We start from the raw sequence: 23,782 nt of genomic DNA, 5'->3' as shown, positions 1-23,782 counted from the left end.
GTTAAATATCAAAAATAAACAAAAATGACTGGGAATACAAATCATGTCTCAGTAATAACCCTGAGCTCTGGGATTGTGGCTCAGAGGTAGAACACTCACCTAGTATGTGTGAGGCACTGAGTTTGATCCTTAGCACCACATAAAAATGAAATAAACGTATTGTGTCCACCTATAACTAAAAAATAAATATTAGGAAAAAAAACCCTGAATGTTAATGACCTAAACTCACCAATCAAAAGACATAGACTAGCAAATTGGATTAAAAAAAAAAAAAAAAAAAAGACCAGGGCTGGGGATGTGGCTCAAGCGGTAGCGCGCTCGCCTGGCATGCGTGTGGCCCGGGTTCGATCCTCAGCACCACATACCAACAAAGATGTTGTGTCCACTGAGAACTAAAAAATAAATATTAAAAAAAAATTCTCTCTCTCTCTCACTCTCTCTCCTCTCTCACTCTCTCTTTAAAAAAAAAAAAAAAAAAAAAAAAAAAAAAAAAAAAAAGACCCAACAATATGCTGCCTCCAAGAGGTTCATCTCACAGGAAAAGACATCCATAGACTGAAGGTGAAGGATTGGGAAAAATCATATCACTCACATGGACTACAGAAGCAAGCAGGGATTTCCATCCTCACATTAAATAAAGTAGACTTCAAGCTAAAGTTAATCAAAAGGGATAAGAAAAAGGACACTACATACTGCTCAAGGGAACCATACACCAACAAGACTTAACAATTATAAATATATATGCCCCAAACAATGGAGCATCTACATTTTGATGAATGAATCTCTTCTCAAGATCAAGTGTCAAATAGACCACAACACAATAATTCTAGGTGACTGTCACACACCTCTTTTACCACTGGATAGATCTTCCAAACAAAAGCTGAACAAAGAAACTACAGAAGAACTCAATAATACAATCAACAACTTAGACTTAACTGAATATATAGAATATTTCATCCTTCAGAGAGCAAATATACTTTCTTTTCAGCTGCACATGGATCCTTCTCTAAAATAGACCATATATTATGCCACAAAGCAATTCTTTGCAAATACAAAAGAGTAGAGATACTACCCTGTATTCTATCAGTTCATAATGGAATGAAACTAGAAAACAATGATAAAATAGAAAATAAAAGCTACTCTAACACCTGGAGACTAAATAATATGCTATTTAATGAACAATGGGTGGCAAAAGACAAAAGGAGAAGATTAAAAAATTCTTAGAGGTAAATGAGAACACTGATACAACATATCTAAATCTCTGGGACACTACGAAGGCACTACTAAGAGGAAAGTTCACTGCATGGAGTTCATTCCTTAAAAGAAGAAAAAGTCAACAAATAAATGACCTAACATTACATCTCAAAGCCCTAGAAAAAGAAGAACAAATCAACACTAAAAGCAGCAGAAGACAGGAAATAATTAAAATCAGAGTTGAAATCAATGAAATTGAAACAAAAGAAACAATTTTAAAAACTGACGGAACAAAAAGTTGGTTCTTTGAAAAATAATTGACAGAGCTTTAGCCATGCTACTGAAGATGAGAAAGAAAACTCAGATCACTAACACACATGATGAAAAAGGAAATATCACAACAAACACTACAGAAATACAAAAGATAATTAGAAATTATTTTGAAAACTTGTACTCCAATAAAATAAAACTATCGAAGGCATCGGCAAATTTCTAGAGTCATATGATTTGCCCACATTGAATCAGGATGTTATCCACAATTTAAACAGAAAATCCCAGGACTGGATGGATACACAGCTGAGTTCTACAAGACTTCTAACAACAAACTAATATCAATACTTCTCAAATTATTTTGTGAAATAGAAAAGGAGGGAACACTTCCAAACTCATTCTATGAGGCCAGTATCACCCTGTTTCCAAAATCAGACAAAGACACATCAAACAAAGAAAACTTCAGAACAATATCTCTAATGAACATAGATGCAAAAATTCTCAATAAAATTCTAGCAAATTGAATACAAAAAAACATATCAAAAAGATAGTATACCACAATCAAGTGGGGTTCATCCCAGGGATTCAAAGTTAGTTCAACATATGGAAATCAATAAATGTAATTCATCACATGAACAGACTTGAAGATAAGAACCATGTGAACATCTCAATAGACATAGAAAAAGCATTCAACAAAATATAGCACCTATAGCACCCTTCATAGTCAAAACACTAGAAAAACTAGGGATAGCAGGAACATATCTCAACATCATAAAAGCCATCTATGCTAAGCCCCAGGCCAACATCATTCTAAATGAAGAAAAGTTGAAAGCATTCCCTCTAAAAACTGGTACAAGACAGGGATGCCCTCTTTCACCACTTCTATTTAACATAGTTCTTGAAACACTGGCCAGAGCAATTAGACAGATGAAAGAAATTAATGGCATACAGATAGGAAAAGAAGAACTCAAACTATCACTATTTTCTAACAACATGATTTTATACCTAGAGGATCAAAAAAATTTCGCCAGAAAACTTCTAGAACTAATCAATGAATTCACCAAAGTAGTAAGATATAAAATCAACACCCATAAATCAAAGGCATTTCTGTATATTTGTCAAATCAGTTACAAATCCTCTAAAAGAGAAACAAGGAAAACTTCTCCATTTACAATAGCCTAAAAAAAAACTTAGGAATCAACTTAACAAAAAAAGAGGTGAAAGACCTCTGCAACAAAAACTACAGAATGATAAAGAAAGGAATTAAAGAAGACCTTAGAAAATGGAAAGATCCACCTTATTCTTGGATAGGCAGAATTAATATTGTCAAAATGATCATACTACCAAAAGCACTATACAGATTTAATGCAATTCCAATCAAAATCCCAATGACATTCCTCATAGAAATAGAAAAAGAAGTTATGAAATTCATCTGAAAAAATAATAGACCCAGAATACCTAAAGCAATCCTTAGCAAGAAGAGTGAAAGCAGGTGGTATCACTATACCAGAACTTAAACTATACTAGAGCAATAGTAACAAAAACAGCATGGTATTGGCACCAAAATAGACTGTAGATCAATGGTACAGAATAGAGGACACACAGACAAACCCATATAATTACAGTTACCTTATATTAGACAAAGGTGCCAAAAACATACATTGGAGAAAAGATAGCCTTTTCAACAAATGGTGCTGGGCAACTGGAAATTCACATGCAACAAAATAAAATTAAACCTCTATCTCTCACCATGCACAAAACTCAACTCAAAGTGAATCAAGGAGCTAGGAATTAAACCGGAGATACAGTGCCTAATTAAAAAAAAAAAAGTAGGCCCAAATCTCCATCATGAAGGATTAGGCTCCAACTTCCTTAATAAGACTCCTATATGCAAGAATTAAAATCAAGAATCAATAAATGGGATGAATAGAGAGCCTACATTTTGAGAGCAAATTTTTACCACACATCCATCAGATACAGCACTAACCTCTAATATACATAAAGAACTAAAAAAATTCTAATACCAAAAAAAATAATAATAATCCAATCAATAAATGGGCCAAGGACCTGAGCAGACACTTATCAGAAGAGAATATACAATCAATCAACAAATACATGAAAAAATGTTCAACATCTCTAGCAATTAGAGAAATGCAAATCAAAACTACTCTAGGATACCATCTCACTCCAGTGAGAATGGCAGCTATTAAGAATACAAACAACAAATGTTGGTGAGGATGTGGGGGAAAAGGCACACTCATACATTGCTGGTGGGACTGCAAATTGGTGCAGCCAATATGGAAGCAGTATGGAGATTTTTTGGAAAACTGGGAATGGAACCACCATTTGACCCAGCTATTCCTCTCCTTGGTCTATACCCAAAGGACTTAAAAAACAGCATACTACAGGGACACAGCCACATCAATGTTTATAGCAGCACAATTCACAATAGCTAAACTGTGGAACCAATATAGATGTCCCTTAGTAGATGAATGAATAATGAAAATGTGGCATATATACACAATGGAATATTATTTGGCATTAAAAGAAAATAAAATCATGGCATTTGCAGGTAATGCATGGAGTTGGAGAATATAATGTTAAGTGAAGTTAGCCAATCCCCCCCCAAACCAAATGCCAAATGTTTTCCCTGATATAAGGATGATGATTTATAATGGGGCTATAGGGGGAGGATCATGGGTGGATTAGGTGAACTCTAGATAGATCAAAGGGGAGAGAGGGGAAGGAGTGGGCATACAGGTTGGAAAGATGGTGGAATGAGATAGACATCATTACTCTAAGTATACGTATGGAGACATAAATGGTGTGACTCTACTTTGTGTATAACCAGAGATATGAAAAATTGTGCCACTATATGTGTAATATGAATTGTAATGCATCCTGCTGTCATACATAACAAATTAGAATTTGAAAAAAAAAGAATGGACATAATTTGGTTACATGCAAAGTAGGGCATGGGAGAAGAATTTGAGTCTCACGAAGACTCATAATTAGAAATTACCATGTCATACAGACAAGTGGAGAGGTTTTCTGTATAGTAAAGTTTGCCAAATAGCATCTCCTTCTATAAAATAAAAAAAAATAGAAACACTTGGCTTCTTGGCCTGGAGAAATGCTATAATGACTTCAAACTCTTCCCACATTCCAGCTACCAGTTAGTATTCTTAGTAATTCAATGACATAAGTTCTATTATTATCCACATTTTACAGGTGAGTAATTGAGGCTCAGGGAAGATGGATAATGTGTCCAAGGTCCTACAGTGAGGAAGCAGTACCAATGAAACTTAAACATCATCACATTAGAGTTCCAAGTCTTAATTACAGTGTTGCATTAAAGCCCTATATTTAAAAGAAGTGAGAAAAGAAACTCAAGTCTGGTTAAAGAAGAAAAAAAAAGTAGGTATGGAGCTTAAATATACAAAACACACATGGTACAACCTCAAAATTGAAGAATTAATGTAATAATTGGTGTTAATCATGAAACGCTGATGCTACTGTTGAGATGAAGGCAAAACTACTCCTTAGAGATATTTTCACAACTTTAAATACATAGAAATCTCTCACACAATTTACAAATAACATTTCTGAAGATGCAATCAACAACAAAGAATTACAACTATAGAATGAATTAACCCCTCTGAAAGGGAGGCCAAATGTTACATGGATAGGCATCCATGAGCAAGAGGAAATAAAATAATTTGAAAGAGACTGTAAAGTATGTTGAAAGTAGTTAAAGAGATAATAGAAAGTATATCTATTACACTGAGATAATATAGCATAAAACTACCATAGCATAAAGAATATAAAATGAAAATGGATTTGAAAAACCACCACCAAAATATCTACCAATGGAAAATGTATTAACTGGAACTAGAATGGATCTAAATATTCTGCTTTATTCATAAAAAAAATAAAAAGAGTTTAGGTACCCAGGGAAGCAAAGAGAAATAAAGAATTAAAATAAAAAACCAACAGGTAATTTAGCAGCATAGAGTGAGAAAAAATTGGCATAGGTCTAATAGAAATTCTAGGGGAAAATAATAGAGAATGAGAGGCAATGTTTGAAGGAGTCGTGAGTAGGAATTTTCCAGAATCAAAGGAAATCATGAGTACACTTTTGTGGGAAAAACAAACAAAGTAACTAACTAACTTCACTTGAGGAAGTAGAATAAATCAGCGAATGAATGAAATTTACTGAGCAGACTTCTTATTAAGGAAAAAACTCATGATGTCATCTCAATAGATGCAGGAAAAGTCTTTGACAAAATTCAGCACCATTTATGACAAACATGCTGAAGAAAAGAGAGATAGAAGGAACTTACTTCACTATCATAAAAACTATGACAATCTCAAAGCCAACATCATGGTGAATGGGAAAAACTGAATGCATTTCCTCTAAAATTAGGAAAAAGACAAGGATGTCCACCCTCACTACTCCTATTCAATATAGTTCTTAATACACTAGCCAGAGCAATGAGGCAAGAGAATGAAATAAAAGAGATAAAAGTAGGAACGGGAGAGGTCAAATTATCACTGTTGGTAGATGATGTGATCCTATACTTTGAAGATCCCAAAAGTTCCACCAGAATACTGCAGGATCCAAAGTCAACATACAAAAATCATTAGCTTTCTTATATACCAATAATAAATTTGCTTAAAAATCAGGAAATCAATTCCATTCACAATAGCCTCACTTGGGAATAAATTTAACCAAGGAGGTGAAAGAATTGTACAATGAAAATTACAGAATACTGAAGAAAAAAAAATTGAAGACAATAGAAACTGGAAAGATAGCCTATGTTCATGGATCAGCAGAATTAATACTGTTAAATGGCCATACTACCAAAAGCAACCTACAGATTTAATTAAATCCTCGCCAAAATACCAATGATGTTCTTCATATAACTAGAAAAGAACAGTCTTAAAATCCATTTGGAAAAATTAAAAACCCAGAATAGCCAGAGCAATTCTATGGGGGGCGGGGGAGGCAATACTAGAGGCATAGTCAACTTTAAATTATAATATAGAGCTACAGTAAAAGAATAGAAAACTTAGAGATAAACCCAAAGATTGATCTGATCTTTGGTAAAGGTACCCAAAACACACATTAAAGACAGCCTTTTAAACAAAAGGTGCAGGGAAAACTGGCTATCCATTATGTAGAAGAATGAAACCAGATCCCAGTCTCTTACCCTGCATACAAGTCAATTCAAAATGAATCAAAGACCTAGGAATTATACCAGAAACTTTGTAACTGCTAGAAAAAAACATATGGCCAACACTCCAACATAGAGGCACAGGCAATTTCCTCAACAGGATTCCAAAAGCTCAGGAAACAACACCAAGAATTAATAAATGTGATGGAATCAAATTAAAAAGTTTGGGGGGCTGGGATTGTAGCTCAGTGGTAGAACACTTGACTTTCATGTGTGAGACACTGAATTCCATCCTCAGTACCACATAAAAATAAATAAATAAAATAAAGATATTGTGTTCATCTACAACTAAAAATATTTTTTTTAAAAAAATTTAAAAGTTTCTGCATAGCAGAGAAAATAAGAGCATGAAGAGACAACCTACAGAATGGGAGAAAGTCTTTGCTACCTAATCTCCTGACAGAGAATTAATAACCAGAATATATAAATAACTTAAAAAAACCAAACAACCCAAACTTCTCAAAAGAAGTATGAATGACCAAAAAAAAAAAACATGAAAAAAAAGTGTAACATCTTTAGCAATTAGCAAAATGCAAATCAAAACTATGCTGAGATCTCATCTTACTCCGCTTAGAATGGCAGCTATCAGAAATAACAAGCTGCACATGATGATGTTCTCTTATCATTTCAGCTACTCAGGACACTGAGGCAGGAGTATTGTAAGTTCAAGGCCAGCACGCACAACTTAGTGAGATCCTGTCTCATAAAATATATAACTAGGGATGTGGCTTAGGAATGTAGCACCCCCAAGTTCAATATTCAGTACTCACCCCCCAAAATTACAAATAACAGTAAATGCAGAGGTTGTGTAGGGAAGGAACATTTTACACTATTTGTGGGGTTTTAAATTAGTACAACCACTATGAAAATCAGTATGGAGAATCCTTAAAAGACTAGGCACGGAACCACCATATGACCCCGCTATGCCACTTCTCAATATTTATCCTAAAGAATTAATGTCAACACACTATAGTGATACATGCATACCCAATTCATGATGGCCAAATTGTGGAAATAGCCTAGTTTATGGATGAACAGATAAAGAAAATGTATATATACACAGTAGAATATGTCATTCCACTATTTAAAAAGAACAAAATTATTCCATTTGCAGAAAAATTGATGGAACTTGAGAACATTATGTTAAGCAAAACAAGCCAACTCAAAAAGTCCAGGGTGGGCTGGGGATGTGGCTCAAGCAGTAGCGCGCTCGCCTGGCATGCGCAGGGCGCTGGGTTTGATCCTCAGCACCACATAAAAATAAAGTAAAGATGTTGTGTCCACCGAAAACTAAAAAATAAATATTAAAAAATTCTCTCTCTCTCTCTCAAAAAAAAAGTCCAGGGTCATATGTTTTCTCTCATATGTGGAGACTAGGGAGTGAGAAAGGAATTAGGGGATCTCATGATGATAGAAAAAAGACCAGTAGAGGAGAGGAAGTGAATGAGGCAAAGGAGAGGTACTGGGGGAATGAAACTGACCAAATTATACTGTTATGTTGTGTGCATGTACAAATATGTAACAATAAGTCCACTGTTGTGTATGATTATGATGGACCAGTAAAAAGGAAAGACAAAGATGTCAGAGAATAATATGTCTTTGCTTAGCAGGAAAAATTGGTACTCATATAATTTGTAATTTAAAAAATGAATGTGAAATAAAAGCATTTACAAAAAACTCTTGGTAGATTTTCATCTAACACCCTACTAAAAGATATGGTGCATACCTATAATCCTAGCGGCTTAGGAGGCTGAGGCAGAAGGATTGCAAGTTCAAAGCCAGCCTCAGCAATTTAGTGAGACCCAAAGCAACTTAGCAAGACCCTGTCTCTAAATAAAAATAAAAAGGGACGGGGATGTGGCTCAGTGGTTAAGTGCTCTGGGTTCAATCCCTGGTGAAAAGAAGGAGGAGTTGGAAGAGGAGGAGGAGGAGGAGGAGGAGGAGGAGGAGGAGGAGGAGGAGGAGGAGGAGGAGGAGGAGGAGGAGGAGGAGTTCTTATTGTTGTTGTTATTGTTGAAGGAGGAGAAGGAGAAGAAGAAGAAAATTAAACCCAGCAAGAAAAAAAAAATGGAATGCAGGAAACCATGAAGAAATAATGTCTAGAGTTCCCTATCTCCTCACTTTTATTACTTATCTCCATGTGAATTTTGATTCTCTCTCCAATTTTGTCTACTTTCCAGATTTCTCTTTTCTTTAAGAGAGGGATCTGTAAAAATCCAGGCTGGGGGAGTGGTCAGATTAAACATAATTGCTGCCAGGCATGGTGTTGAATGCCTATAATCCCAGTGATTCTGGAGGCTGATATGTGCACACAAAGAAAGAGTGATTAAACAGGTGCATTCTCATTCCTGGGATTATTATTCAAGCATTAAATGAATAATTTAGATCTACATGCTTTAATTGGAATAAATCCCAAAATCACAGCAAGAAAACTACTTGTTGTAGGTTGATATGAATTACCTACAACAAGGCTCCCATTCCTGGAGGAGAGACTCAGAATAAGTGTGCTACCATCCATGTAAAATCCTTAAACACAGCAAAATAAAAATGGTCCCTGTCTTTCAATGGTTCAACCTATATATATTTTTTTTCACTTTATGATAGCATGAAAGCCATACACGTTGAATAGAAACTTTATTTAAATATTTGGATTTTGACTTCTTCTCCAGCTAGCAATACATAGTGCCATACTCTATCACAGGGCTGGGTAGTGCCAACCAGACACAGCTCTCAATCCACCACTCAATCCCAAGGACAGCCAATCCCCTACAGTGTATTGTGTTGCTAAGCTCTGGAGTTCTGTAGATGAGGTATTACATGCATTTTCAACCTATGATATTTTCAATGTACCAGACATAACCCCACTGTAAGCTGAGGAGCATCTGTACTACGTATTTGTTTTAACCACATGTCCATTAAAGCAAAATTTGAAATAACACAAATCAACTTTGGAATGGTGGCCCTCTCTGGGAAGGCAAAATGAAAAAATGGGATCAGGGAAGGGGACTTCAACACTAACTGGTGTATTTTCTTTAAAAAGTTAAAATTATTAATGTAAGATAATAGTTTTCGTAGTTTTAAAATGGGTAAGAAATATTTATAATATTATTTACTGTGCTCTTCTGTATTTCTGAAGGGAATCATCAAAAAGAAATGCTAGATGGTAATAACACATGAGGTGAGAAGACACCAACATGATTCTTGAGAAAAAGGAGTGTTCTGTTCTTAGAAAAACCAATCTGATAGAGGATTGTAGATAAATGAGAAGCAGATGGGGCTGGGGTTGTAGCTTAGTGGTAGAGGGCTTGCCTCTCACACATGAGGCCGTGGGTTCAAGCCTCAGCACCACATAAAAATAAATAAATGAAAATAAATATATTGGGTCCATCTACAACTAAAAAATTATTTTAAAAAGTGAGAAGCAGACGATGAAGTGATGAAATATATTAATATTAAACTAGGTGGAGCAATGACGTCTCACCCTTGGGAAGTAGAAAATGAATGAAGAAAAGGGGGTGACTTCAAAAAATATTTAAGAAAACTTATGAAGATAAGTATAAATTTGGATATAAGGATGAAGATTAAAAATGATTTTAAAAAATAAAGGATCCAAAAATATTAAATGTACTTCTATTTTTATTTCAATATACATTAATTTTTTAGAAATATTCTGGATGTAGGGTTATGGAAGAATTGTTACCAAAGACAACAAATTTCACTTGCTAGAAAATATGACAGATCAAGTATCATAGAAAAGGAAAGCAGCCTTTTCTTTGCCACTGTTCCCATTGAGAGGGGAAGTCTAATTCCCTTTCCTTTGATCAGTGCTAGTTTGAGCCTTTCAATGCTAAAAGTCCTGGATCCCTTGGTCTGGGTGAAGCCAGACCGAATCTGAGTTCCACTGTTCTGAGACCAACATGCTATGAGAAAACCTGAGACAACTCCATGGACTAGCCAAAATGTATGCAATCCACAAAGATTTACTGAACTCCAGCTGTATGCCAGGTGGAGAGGTTGGGAGAGCTGCCAGGTGAGCCGGCCATCCCAACCCAGGTGCTAGACAAGTGACTAAAAGGCTTTCAATGACTCTAGCACCAGACACCAGCTGACTGAGACCCACAAAGTAAGACCTGCCCAGCAAACCAGTCAACCCACAGACAAGATAATTGTTTTTAGGGCACTACTTTTTGAAATGGTTCTGTAAAATTAAATAGCTGGTACAGAAAGGGGAAATGCAAGGTTTAATTTTTTTGAAATGCTGAATATAAGGTGTCCACATATTATGAAGTGGATATGCACCACAGACAAAAGATGGACACATAGTATTGGAGCCTTAGTAAATCACTGTCATACTCATGAGTATAGTCACCTGCTTTAGCCAGTACACAGCAAATCCAGTAAACATAGCCTTGACCTAGCGAACTTGAAGTCTGATGGGGGCAGGGATGGGGGGGTGGAGGAAGGGTGACCTGGACAAGCCAAAGGTAAGGATGTAGACAATTAAACAAGAGGCATCTCAGTGCTTTGGCAAAAAAAAAAAAAAAAAAAAAAAATCTCATGGGTGTTCAGAAATAAAATTTCCCAAAGTGCCTGCTTCAATAAATTTTGAAAGAAAAAATCCTCAGTGTCAAGCGCAAGTATCCTCTGAGGGAAAAAAGACCTAGACAGTGAGGGTAGAGAGAAATGTTTATGAGTGCCATCATTTCCAGGAACTTGAAGTCAATAACGAGACAAATTGCTTTGCCTTGGCAACTGCCCCATTAGGTAATTTATATATTAATCTCAGAAGGACAAAGAAAAGACCCTGCCAAATGCTATCAGAAAGAGAAAATAAATTAAAACAAAATGCAAAATACGGCATGCAAATTTGTGCAGTCATTTGGCCATTTTGGTATTTTTCAAGGTTCATATTTCATCCTAAGCACCTCCTCCCCACTTTGTGGACAATGATAGTCTTATTTAATCCGTAGGTCTGGGGTGGGCTCCAGGATTTGCATTTCTAACCATGTCCCAGGTGATGCAAATGTGGCAGGTCTGGGAGCCACACTTTGAGAGTCTTCCCTCTCACTCGCTGTGCTGCCCTCTACCGAGCAGGAGGACTAGCCAAAATGTATGCAATCCACAAAGATTTACTGAACTCCAGCTGTATGCCAGGTGTTGGAGATAAAACAATGCCAAGGGAAGGGTGTGTGGGTTGCTGGGGCAGCAGTGTAGCCCTGGCTTAGGGGGAGTGAACTAGGGAAAAATGTTCCCACATTTTTGTAGTGGTTTGTACCAGTGTTTCCCTTCCAGAGGCAATTTTCCACCCCCAAGGAGATGTTTGGCAATGTCTGAAGAAATTTTTGATTTTTACTGCTGGGGTTGGGGGTTGCTACTGGCATCTAGTGGGCAGAGGCCACAGACACTGCTAAACATCTGATAATGTGCAGGACAGTTCCCTACAACAAAGCATCACCCAGCTCAGATATCAATGGTGGAGAAACTATTTGGGTTGAGAAGATTTGACCTACACATATTAAGCACATTGTGTTAGTTATAGTTCTCCAGAGAAACAGAACCAATAGGATATATGTGTGCATGAGACAGGGGTAGAAAAGAGAGAGATTTTAAGGATCTGGTTCACCTGCTTATGGGGGCTAGCAAGCCCCAAATTGGAAGTTCCCATATGAGTGGATGTTGCAGTCTTGAGTCTGTAGTCAGAATGCCTTTCTCTCCTGGGGACCTCCAGCTTTCAACCAATTGAATGAGGCCTACCTACCTTATGCTTTGCTCAAAATCCTCTGTAAATTATATCTAAAAACTCCCTTCACAGCCACTGATGTTTGACCAAGGAACTGGGCATCATGGCCCAGCTAAGGATCACGCACCCTAACTTAATCACTGCAAGCGTTTAACTTGCAAAACCCTGTGAGGCAGAGTTTATCTTTGTTTTAAAGATAAAGGAAATAAAACTGGAGAAGCTAATGAATTTCCCCACAGTTGCACAGCTAATAAGACTACCACTGACCTATTTAGAGCGCACACACTTTGAGCAGGTGTTGGGCTAACAGCTCCGTGGTGTTGTTATCTAGCCATTATCTTGGCTGCTTTTACACCACAATGACACAGTTGAGTCGTTTCAAGGGGGAAAAAAGCAGGACCTTTAAAGTCTAAAATGTTTATTATCTACCTCTTTATGGAAAAACTTGGCCAACCTTTGCCCGATTCCACTGCTTCTCTAAATGTGACCCACAGATCAGCATCATCTGCACCACTTGGCGCCTGCTGGAAAGGCAGAGTCTCCTGTTGTGCACACTGAATCAGAAGCTGAAGTTTAACAGGCTCCCCAGGTGATCTGTATGCACATCAAAGTTGGAGAAGCCCTGTCTGATGCCCATCTTGACCACTGCTACCCACTGTGGCCACTTTTTATTGTCCCTCTGTCCTTGATCCTGCTCGGTCCCCATCCTCTGGGTCTTCATTGTATTGCTGCTGCTTCCTCATTAAATTAGGTCCCCTTGGTGATTTTTTTCTCCCTTTGTAGCATCTTATTGTTTTTCTTCAAAGCACTTGTCAAATCTGTCTGCTAGACTGGAAGCCTCCTGAGGGTAGAAGCTGGGCCTCAGGGCATGAGAAATATCCCTGAAAAGCATAAACCCCACTACTGGGTGTTGCTTCTAAGTGGGGGACAACAAACAGAGGAAGTCACTCGATGGGAAGGAACAAATTACTATTCAGACCAGAGAGGATGCAATCCGGAAGGTTCTGGGTGGTAAGCAGCTAGCTTAGGTTTAATTTTCTCCTTTTGTATTTTAGGGTTACATATTAGTATTCAATCAGACAGAAATTTTCAAGTGCTTTGGTAAACCTCGGCAGAGCAAGGATCCAATTTTGCCATCTGTTCATTAAATGAATTACCCATATATATCAGGAATTTAATTAGAAAGGCAGGGGGCCAAGGATATGGATCTTGCTTGAGAAAGTTACATTTCAGGCCTCTGTTCTCTTCCAAGAGAACAGAGGAAACTCTTGATTACATTCTATTCTCCTTTCCCTCTTAATCAGAGTTTGCCCCAACTGATTTCGTTCAAGATGCCCTTGTGGGGGAGTGAACATTTTTGAATGGTTAACTTCTCATGTGAAGATTAAGCACACCAGCTGCTCTTGGCTGAAGATCTGTAGTGTCTTTCAAAATAGGACATAAGTCAGATGGCTTAGGCCGACCTCTTTGGGTCCTAGGCATGACATACATCAATAGTAAGATAAGATCAATGATCATTCCTGGGAAAGAACACAAGCTTAAAGAAGAAGAGGAAAAACGTCACAGACTCAAGGAACCCCAACAGAGGCTCATTGTCCTCATCCGTAAATTAGTTTTTAGTTTTCAGATGTATCCATTCATTCTTTCACTCAAATAATATTTTTGAGCATCTGCTAAATATTAGGCGCCATGTTAGGGAAAGGGGCATGCAATACACAATAAAACCAGATTTAGGTTTTGTCTTCATGGAGCTTACAGTCTATTGAGGATGTGGGGTATTTAAGAAAGAATTACATCAGTAACTGTAAAGTTACAACTGTGGTACCCATCAAGAAGAGGTCTCACCGAAAACCCATAACCAATCCATCAGCCAGTCTTATCAATAGTACCTTCAAAATATACCCCAAATCTAACATGTCTCACCATTTTCCAACCACATCACATAAGGCTCCACATAATAAGGAGAAAAGATTAGCTCAAAAAGATCGAGGAAGGCTCCCTGAGGGAGTGCAGTCTGAGCTAATGATGAAGGAATAGTGAGATTTACCAGGCCAAGAGGAGTGTGATGTTCCAGGAAGGGGCTCATGCAAAAGTCCTATGGCAGGAAGAAGAATAGTATGGCCAAGTGTCGCAGTCTGGCTGGGCACAAAATAACCGAGCCTACACGAGGCACTGGTAGGTTCAAAACAGGAACTCCTTTATTGCCCGAACTCCTGCTAATGCCACCCACGCGGCCCTTCCAGGAACCACCAACCGGAAATCCCTCCTCTGGAACTTCCCCAGCCAACTTGAACTCCCCAGGCATCCCCAGAGAACTCCAAAGTAGCGGGAGCCCAAGGCGGACAGCAGGGGTCTATATACAATTGAATACACAGCTTAACATAACCATCATCATCCCAAAGGCTCACTGGCATCACTTCTCAACCACTCCCTTCTGGCAAAAATGCCAGGCATCATTCCGACTTGGCTGTGGCTCTCAGCAGCCAAGGAATCAAAGGAAATTGGTATGAGCAGAACACAGAGCGAAGGGGAGCAAGATGCTAAATGAGACCAGGCCATCCATAGCTTTGCAGGACCCAATAATGATTTATGTTTTTTCCCCTAGATCAACGAGAAGTCATTAAAGGATTTTAATTGGAAGGAAGGGTAAAATACTTGAAATGATTTATTTGTTAGATCCATTTCTGCTCTGAAATTCTGAAATTCTATGGAAAGTGATTCAGCAAAATTAGAATGGACTCTTGGAAATATTAACAATCTCAGCAAAATAGAGAGAGAGAGCAATGTTGAAGGCTGGATTTTACCACATTCTTCATTCAACCCCCACCCTGCCCAGCCACTGGTCAGCTGTCATTTGAACAACTGATGAAACCTCAGACCCTCATTTGGGAAGGGGGATGATGTTGGTACTTTTCTCTCTGAGCTGTTAGCTTTTCCAGGAGGTGACTAAAATTCCCACAAGACCAATTTAAAGGAGGAAAAATGTATTTTTGGGCTCATGGTTTTGAAGGTTCAGTCCAAAGTCCATGGCTCCTGCCTGAGGTGAGGCAGAACACCATGGCGGAAAGCGTGCTACAAAGGAAAGCTACTCAGTTTATGGTGGCTGGGAATCGGACAGAGGAAGAAGAAGGAGCTATAGGGAAGATGCCCCCTTCCTGGGCATGACCCCAATGACCCATCTCCTTCAGCCAAGCTCCACCCGTATACAGTGATCATCCAGTCAGTCCATTCAAACTAGGATGGATTGATGAGGTTACAGCTCCCGATCACTTTGTCTCTGAACATTCCGGCACTAACACAGGAGCTTTGAGGAGACAGCTCATATGTAAACCATAACAATAATGGGTTCCAAGTGCTTAATAAGGGCTGAGTTCGTTGACAGAAAACTCCTTGGATTGGAATATTCAAAATGCACTTTGTGAAGACCTGGAGTCAACCATCAGCCTCTATCTGGGGTCGTCCTAGTCCAGTCCCCTCTTGCTTACTGACTGAAGCTAGTGTGGTGGCTGCACTCTGCATCCACAGCACCCATCTCCTTTCCCCGTGGGCAATTTAGAAGGCATAGAAGGTACAGAATCACAACCTCTCAGTGTCCCATGCACCACCCAACTCAATGACTTGCAGCTGATGACTGAGATGACAGCAGCACATCTATGGCTAATGGCAACTTTCTCCATGAAGAAATGGAGAGACCCGGTGGATTGCCAATAAATAAATGAGCAAATAAATGAAAACCCTCACACTTTGGGGAGTAAAAATGCATCTTTTTAAAAGCATTTTTCACCTCGAAAGAAATATTTTGGGATTTATCTATTCAAATGAGGTGGGGGGTCCAATACAGACAATACCATCAACCATCAATTTGTCTATGCTTCTTGATGTAGCATAGACATCAAGTCACTACATAGACATCAAGTCACTACATAGATGTAGTGACTGGATTATAAGTGACTCCGTGTGCCATATCATTTTGCAATATATAGAAACAAAGGAGATTTGCAAACGTTGTGTGTCTGGGGTGGATTGGGGGTACCTCTGGCCCACTGAGCTTGAAACCCGCTTTGCTATAGACATGAAGTAAGCATGCCAAAGAAGTAATTTCCCACCAAAGAATCCCTGGGTCTGGGACGTGGCTCCATGGTAGAGCACTTGCCTAGCATGTGTGGGGCCCTGGGATCCATCCCCAGCACCATAAACAAAAAAACACTTTAAATGGTTCTGACAGTTCCCTGAAGTGCTATTATCCCAATTTTTACCACGATTATATACTTAACTCACTACCCACTACTAATAAGGGTGGTTTTTTTTTTTTGCTTTAATCACTGACCAGTTCAAGCCTATGAATTCATTTAGAGCTCACCTCCACCCAGTTAAATCACCTATAAATGTGCCACTTGGTTCATGAGCCTTCTGATGACAGTTCCCTGGAGGCCCAACAATTAGGTGCTTAATGGTGCTGTTGCAGGATGATGACAGTAATCGTGGAGAAGAGGGAAAACCAAGCATGAATCACAGTAGGGAGGCATTTATTAAGGCAAAACTTGTGGGAAAAGCTCTCCAGTTTAGAAGCCGGATTCATGGCATTAATCCAGGGAATGCAGATGTTGAAGCCCGAGAAGAAGGATCATTTGGAAGAAACCGTGTAAGGGAATTAGATGCCATTACATGTTTTTATATCTCTTACATTTCCAAAAACACACCCTATGCAAGATTTGAAAAAAACATCATAAAAATGGGATATTTTAGCTAAATGACACTTTTTTTTCTCTCAGTTCCACCCAAAGCCATTGTATTAAGGTGCACATTTAACTTATACCTTCAGAAACATCACACAGTCAATACAATATTATCCTATCTTGCCTAATCCAAAGTAACCAGTATTTATTGAGCACTATGTGTCAGGAATCAAAAAGCCATCCTTCCTACCAATGCTCTCTATCACCCTACACTTGTATATTATTTCCACTTTAGATGAGCAAATGGAAGTTCAAAGAGGTTATGTGATTTATCAATGATCGTCAGTTAGTAAGGCACCTGATATCAGCTCATTTATTCATACAACAGGTATTCACTGAGCATCTACTAAGTGGCTGGCACTGAAGATGGCCTGGTGAACATGAAAGACTAGGAAGTCACAGTCTGAGTGAGCAATATTATGAAGGGAGTCCCAGGGTACTCTGGGGACTCAGGGCACCTTTTCCCAGTAGAAATGGTACAGTAACGCTTCCCAGAGGAATGAACCTAGTAGTTAAGCTATAAAGAGAGAGAAGTGGTTAACCCAGTTTAGGGTCCAGAGAATACTACTCTAGGATATTCCAGATGCAAATGGAAAGAGATGGGAAAGAGCAAGTTCTTCTTAGGGAACTGGAGGATTTGGAGTGGTGGCAAAGAAATAAGAAGACATGAGGCAGAAGAAGGAGATACAAGTTTGATGGTAGGAGAATTTTCAACCAGGATGAGGATTTTGTATTTTATCCAAAACTACTGGGGCTCTTTAGTAGAGAAAAGATGAGCAGATGGTTTTAGGAAGTTCACTCAGAATGAAATATGGAGAATACTATGAAGGGATCAAGACTCGATGGAGGAGGGGAGGTAGACTAGGAAGCAGGTGTTATATGAATGAGAGATGATGGCATTTTGGGAACTAGGAGCAAGGATGACAGGGATAAGTTTGTAGAGATAGTTAGGAAATTAAATTGCTACCATTTGGAAACCAATTATATGGGATTGTTGATGAGGGCTCGGGAGGACAGGGCTTCCAGGACACTGCAAAACTTTCTGGTGACGCCATTGGGTTGTGCCACTCACTGGAAGAGGGGAAGGTTTGTGAGGCAGGTAAATGGTACTGTTTGGGCTTGGTTTTGTGGTGTGTGATGTTCAAGTGCCTATTGGAAGTTAGATAAGCAGGTCTGCAGTTCTCAGGTGAGGTCTGGCCTGATGGTATGGATTAAGTCACTAGTAAGTTAATGGTGACCAAACCTGTGTAGGGGATAGGAAGAACTAACAGGAATACCAACGGACCAGCTCCTCCTTCACAGATAATGTGTTTGAACCAATTTCCATTATCAGCAGAATGTGTTCTTTACACTATTCTCCAACTGTGGAGTGGCAGCAAGCCCTCACTGCCACACTGAGTCCTCACTGATGTCTCTACCATGTCCCAGGACAGTTCCCAAGAGCTTATGGGGATTTAGGATCAGGCCATAACCTACAAACTAATTGACCCAGATACAAGTGAAAATGGCATTAGCTAGACAAAATTCTGTTCTCCAGTGTGGAAAGCAAGAATTCCATTCTTGATTTAATTTTTGGCTAGAATGGTGTTCATGAGCTACTCACAGTTTACTGAAGTAGCTAATAAGCTGATGGTAGGTGAGGACAAAAGCAAAGCATGGAAAAGAATTCATGCAATTAGTTTATTTGGGAGGTGAGGAGTGGAGAAGTGAGATGGTGAAGGAAAGGAAGCCAGTGTTAATGAGCAGGTAATTCCCTACTGTGGGCAACTGGAACTCAGTTCCATTGGGCACCTCAGAAGAATGTATAGATGATACCTCAGGAGTTGCCTCCCCCCAGGGTGTGAGCAAATGGAATATTTACTCACCTACTTTCACCTGTTATTGGTTGAGGTATTACTCCCAGGGGTGTTAAGACCCAGGCCTCGGTCCTACCCCACATGGGTCAGGCATGTGCCCAAGGCCAGAGAAAACCTTCAGGCAGAACCACAGTGCATGAAGTACCTAGCCTCTAGCATACACTGAAGGAGGGAATGTGGGCAGGGCTCCAACATCATCTGAAAGCCAGCAGAGAAAAGCCTGGACATTGAGGCCAACTCAATGTGTGTGTGTGTGTGTGTGTGTGTATGTATGTATATGTGTCTGTGTGTGTGTGTATATATAACAGTATTTTTAGTATCATAGATTCTACCTCTCCTAAAGACAATGTAGAAGTAAATGAGATGATAAAGTCAACTATACATTCTAGCTTAGGGTGAGGTAGGGGTACCAAAAGATGGTATATGGGTCAATTGACACACTGTGGGATCTCCCCACACACACACACCAAACAATAATAGCCAAATATGACTATGACCTGCTTATGATCTTCAAAGTTCAGCTGTATTTGGATTCATATAATGGAGACTTTCAGTCACAATATCTTGCCCAACATTAATCAAGTTGTTTTTAAAGGACTCAATAAGTGATTAGCTTATGGTTTTTCAAGCCAAATGCCTTTGGCAACTAATTCTGGCAAAATCTTTCCCCTCAAAAGTGTAGGATACAGTACTCAGGGTGTTACAAAACATCCTGGAGTCCAATTAAGTCCAAATTCTTAACTGGAAGTGGTTAAAAAAATGGTTATGTGGATATTTAAGTCTTAAATATGTGACTTAAAGAGAATGTCGAGGTTTACATTCGTAAAACTAAGTTTTTATGTTTTATTTTTCTTCTCTCCCTTCTACCACTTGAGCATTTGGAGAAAAAACTTTCTCATCATGCCAAAATTAAATCAGCAAGTTTTCTTAGGCCTGTTGTTTGGAATCATAAAGAATATCTAATGTTTGAATTTATCTCAGTCAATCCAGATAACTAATAAAGGTAAGATTTAAGAGTCAGTAATAATACACCAGCTGTTATTTGCTTTAGCAAGGCTGAACTTCAGAGACAGGGACACAAAGAAAGATGATGTTACCTCCTTTGCCCTGCCTGAGATTTTGCATGCTATGGATTTTCCCTGAGATTTTGCATGCTATGGATTTTCCTGAGATTTTGCATGCTATGGATTTTCTAAGTGCAACTGCTCCAGCTTCACATGAAAAACATGCCTCAGCTGGATATTTGAAATTTTAACAGATTTATAGAATGTTTATATGATTTATAGAATATTTACTGAGTACCTACTAAGTGCCAGGTACTATGAGAAATACAAGATATCTTTTCTTCTGCACATGATTTATATTAGCTAAACTGTTTTCATTTTTATTCATGATAATCTCTTCCAAATTCCCGTTCCAGGGTTTTGGGGTCACTCCAAGAATAGAACAGTTTTGGAAGGAGGGCGAGAAATGAGGAGAAGCAGTGAGACAAAGACTCTATTATTTCTTCATTTAAAAGTTTGGCTTTTAATTAGTCACTGTTTTGTACAAGATCCTTTGTACCTTTTCAAATCCCCATTCCTTGGACAACTTAGGGTGAACTTTTGGAGATTTTGTTTTAAAATTCTGAAAAAATTAAATATAATATGCTGCTTCTGAAAGCAGAAAGATATTTTTATTATCACAAAACCATTATTCACAGAAACAAAAACACCAACTGCACTTTTTAAAGCCACCTACCTGTAGGAATAACTTGACCTCTCTGAGAAAAATTTCCCCTAACTGTATGAGAAATACATAATGAACTCCACAGAACCATCCCCATCCCCTAAAACATCTCTTCCAGAACAGTAGCCTGCCTGAGTGACAAGTCTTTCCTTAAACCATCCTTTTCAAACTGGAACACTTGCAGAAAGAAGAGGAGATGTGACGTTTGGCCAGTCATTCATTTCAGTTAGTCACGTGTTTTCCTCCATGGAAATGAGGTGTTTTATTGAGAACCAGAACATGGAATAAAACTGGGTTCAACATTAAGTGAATTATTGGGAATAGCTCTATTTGCTGTTCTGTACTATCCTTACACTTTATCACTACCTCACTGTCACCATAGTCTGACTTATGACCCACCTGTGCTTGGTATTTTACAAGGTTCCTGATTTTCTCACACATTCCTGTGAAGTAGGTAGGTATCTCTGTTCTGTGTGAAAGGTGAGAAAAGTAAAACTCAGCAAGGTTCAATGAACTGGTTAAGCTCAGCTCTAACTTGAACCTAGACCTATTTGAGAGCAAAGCTAAGCCACTCAGTACTTTAAATAACAACAGGTCAGGAAGGAAGACAAAATATTTTGACCAACATTTAATTACTCTGAAAAAGTCTTATGTTCATGACATTCATAGAATTATAAATAGAAGCCTAGAAAATAAAATATTCACTTATTTCTTGGGACTGTAGGAGTGGGCATTCTTTAATTTCATACACCTACTCATTAGATGGGAACACTTTTATTTATCTGCAGTGAGTATAACTAACAATCTCATATTTTTGAGAAATTGTAGGGTCAAATGATATCTACTGAGAGTTCTTTTCAGTCATTTTCAATACCATTATATTAATAGGACTATATAGTATACTGTACACATAGATGAATAAACAATGTGTCAATTTCTATTCATAATTCTTGTAGCCTGACCTTTATTTGGTGACAACATTAGCTGTTTTTGCTACTGTCTAGGCAAATAATAAATAAATATTTCCTGCCTTAATACTTAAAATACTTAAAATTTTCTGAAGTTTAGTTTATCCGAAGAGAATGGGAAAACTAAATTGTGTTTTATATTTAATGAGAGTACTTTTTAAACAAGGATATTTTTGAAGAATTACTTCACAAGGAGATGTAGCAAAATCAAAAGGTTACTACAAAAAAAGAAGCTTACATTCTAATGAGTGCTTAACATAAAACATTATCAATGTCATAAAATTTGATTTCACATGGCACAGCATTTAAAACATACCAAAAAAAATTGAGTGGAAAGGAATCCTTTTTCCCCCCAAGTTCTCCTCTGCATTTTTAATATTTTGGAATGAAATGAGGGAGGAAGATGGAACTGACACCTTCTCTTAAAAGCATAAAAACTTTTAAGGCTATGTGTCTTAAACCATTTATTTAGAAGTGTCAGGATTTGTGTGTGTGTGTGTGTGTGTGACCCTATCTGTGAAGACAGGAAACAGTAAGTTTAACATTGTAACTTCCAAATGACATACTTGGAAACTTTATATTGAAAAGAGTAATTATCAAATAGGTCTTTTAAAAAAATCAATAACTGCTATATTCTGTAGCAACAGAAGTTCTAAACAAAAAGTTTCCAATATTCTTCCTGTCTCAGGTCTTATGATTTTAACCATCTCAGAAGTTCCTCAACATTACCACCTAACTCCCCTATCAAATTACCCACACACTGTTTAAAGGTCCTCTTCAAACATTTCCATAGAGTAGACTTCTAAAAGGAGAAATGAGAAGTCTTTATCCAAAGAGGACGCAGAAGAAAAGAAAATCACTTCCTAGTCCCGAGACTTTCCGTCTTCCACCCAGCCTCTTCCCTTCATCAAAATTATTCCCACAGTTGACACTGAGCCAGGCAGCTGAGGCTCCACTCATAGCAAAATGTTCCTGAAATTGATAAAAACGTGCATTTTTCCCTATCCCCCGCCCCTTCCCTCAGACAATCAAAACTTTATTTTTGATAGATTTGTGTGATTTGCCAGAGCAAAAGTACAGGCTTTGCAACCACTTTTCCTGGCTTAGGCTAGTCAACCTCATTCATTACTCCCCCAAGTGGCCCTCTGTGTCTGCCACGCGCCAGACCCTATGCTGGGCGTGGGGACACAGTGCAGGGTGAGGCCCCTCTTGCCCTTGGAGGCAGCGGAGTGTGCGGGCAGTAAGCCCAAAGGAGGGAATATACCCAGAGGGTCCGGTAGGTTCTTCAACAATGGGTTGCAGAAAAAAATTAAAGCAAGGCGAAGTGAAGGAAGTTAACTGCAAGTAAGGGGTGAAAAACCAAAGAAGGCGAATTGGGGCTTTTGAAATTCCTTCTTTCCTTGCACTGCATCCTTCTCGTGCAGCCCTCTCTATTCTGGAGGATCCCTTGCATCCAACTACTCCCCACTCGTAAACCTAGTTCTGGCTTTTATAGTCCCAGCGGACTTTGGCTCCTGAACTTACCTCGGGGAAACTTCTACGCAGCCCTAGCCCTGCACTTCCCAGTCCCAAGGCGGGTATCTCCAGCGAGCGCTTCGCGGGCAGAGCGCACCGGTGCGCTCAGTGCTGCCAGCCGGGAACCACCACGGAGACCCCCTCCGGGACCTGGAAGGGACGGGCGGTGGCGCAGGCAGTCTCTCGTCTTCTGGTGTCCCGCGGACGAGCGGGTGGCAGCTCCTATGCCCCTGCTGCTCAATATATAAACACTTGTCTCCCCGCCCCGGGTCCGACCCTTCCCCGCCCCGGCGGCCCCGGGCCCAGCACACGTCTCCAGAGAGGAGCGCAGCCTGAGGGAGGTGACACAATAGGAGTGGGGGGGATTCTGGGGGCTGTAACTGCCCCGCCAGCTTCTCTCCAAAATGGTACTCCCAGTCTCCGCTGCTGACCCTGGGAGGAAATCTCGGGCGGGAATTGGGGGAGTTCGTGGTGCTCGCCTTCTCTGCGCCCCACAGACAGGCAGGGCGCGCGATCCAGGCGCACGCAAGAGCAAGCA

At 39.1% G+C, this 23,782-nt stretch overlaps 1 protein-coding gene across 2 annotated transcripts in view; it reads right to left on the bottom strand.

The window, feature by feature from the left end:
• Nucleotides 1-23,494, bottom strand: part of COL6A6 (collagen type VI alpha 6 chain) — a 147,091-nt gene extending 123,597 nt beyond the window's left edge. Inside the window, exon 1 of one of the 2 annotated variants that reach the window (XM_081301126.1) lies at nucleotides 23,254-23,494. The gene's annotated coding sequence lies outside the window, so the exon portion shown is untranslated. The remainder of the gene's footprint in view (nucleotides 1-23,253) is intronic. The other variant, XM_081301125.1, reaches the window with a different exon arrangement.
• Nucleotides 23,495-23,782: the final 288 nt, after the last annotated feature.

This window comes from Spermophilus citellus (assembly GCF_964194105.1).
Source record: "Spermophilus citellus genome assembly, chromosome: 7".
Lineage (NCBI taxonomy): Eukaryota > Metazoa > Chordata > Mammalia > Rodentia > Sciuridae > Spermophilus > Spermophilus citellus.
Note: the sequence above shows the minus strand (reverse complement) of the source record. Positions and strands in the feature narration are given on the sequence as shown.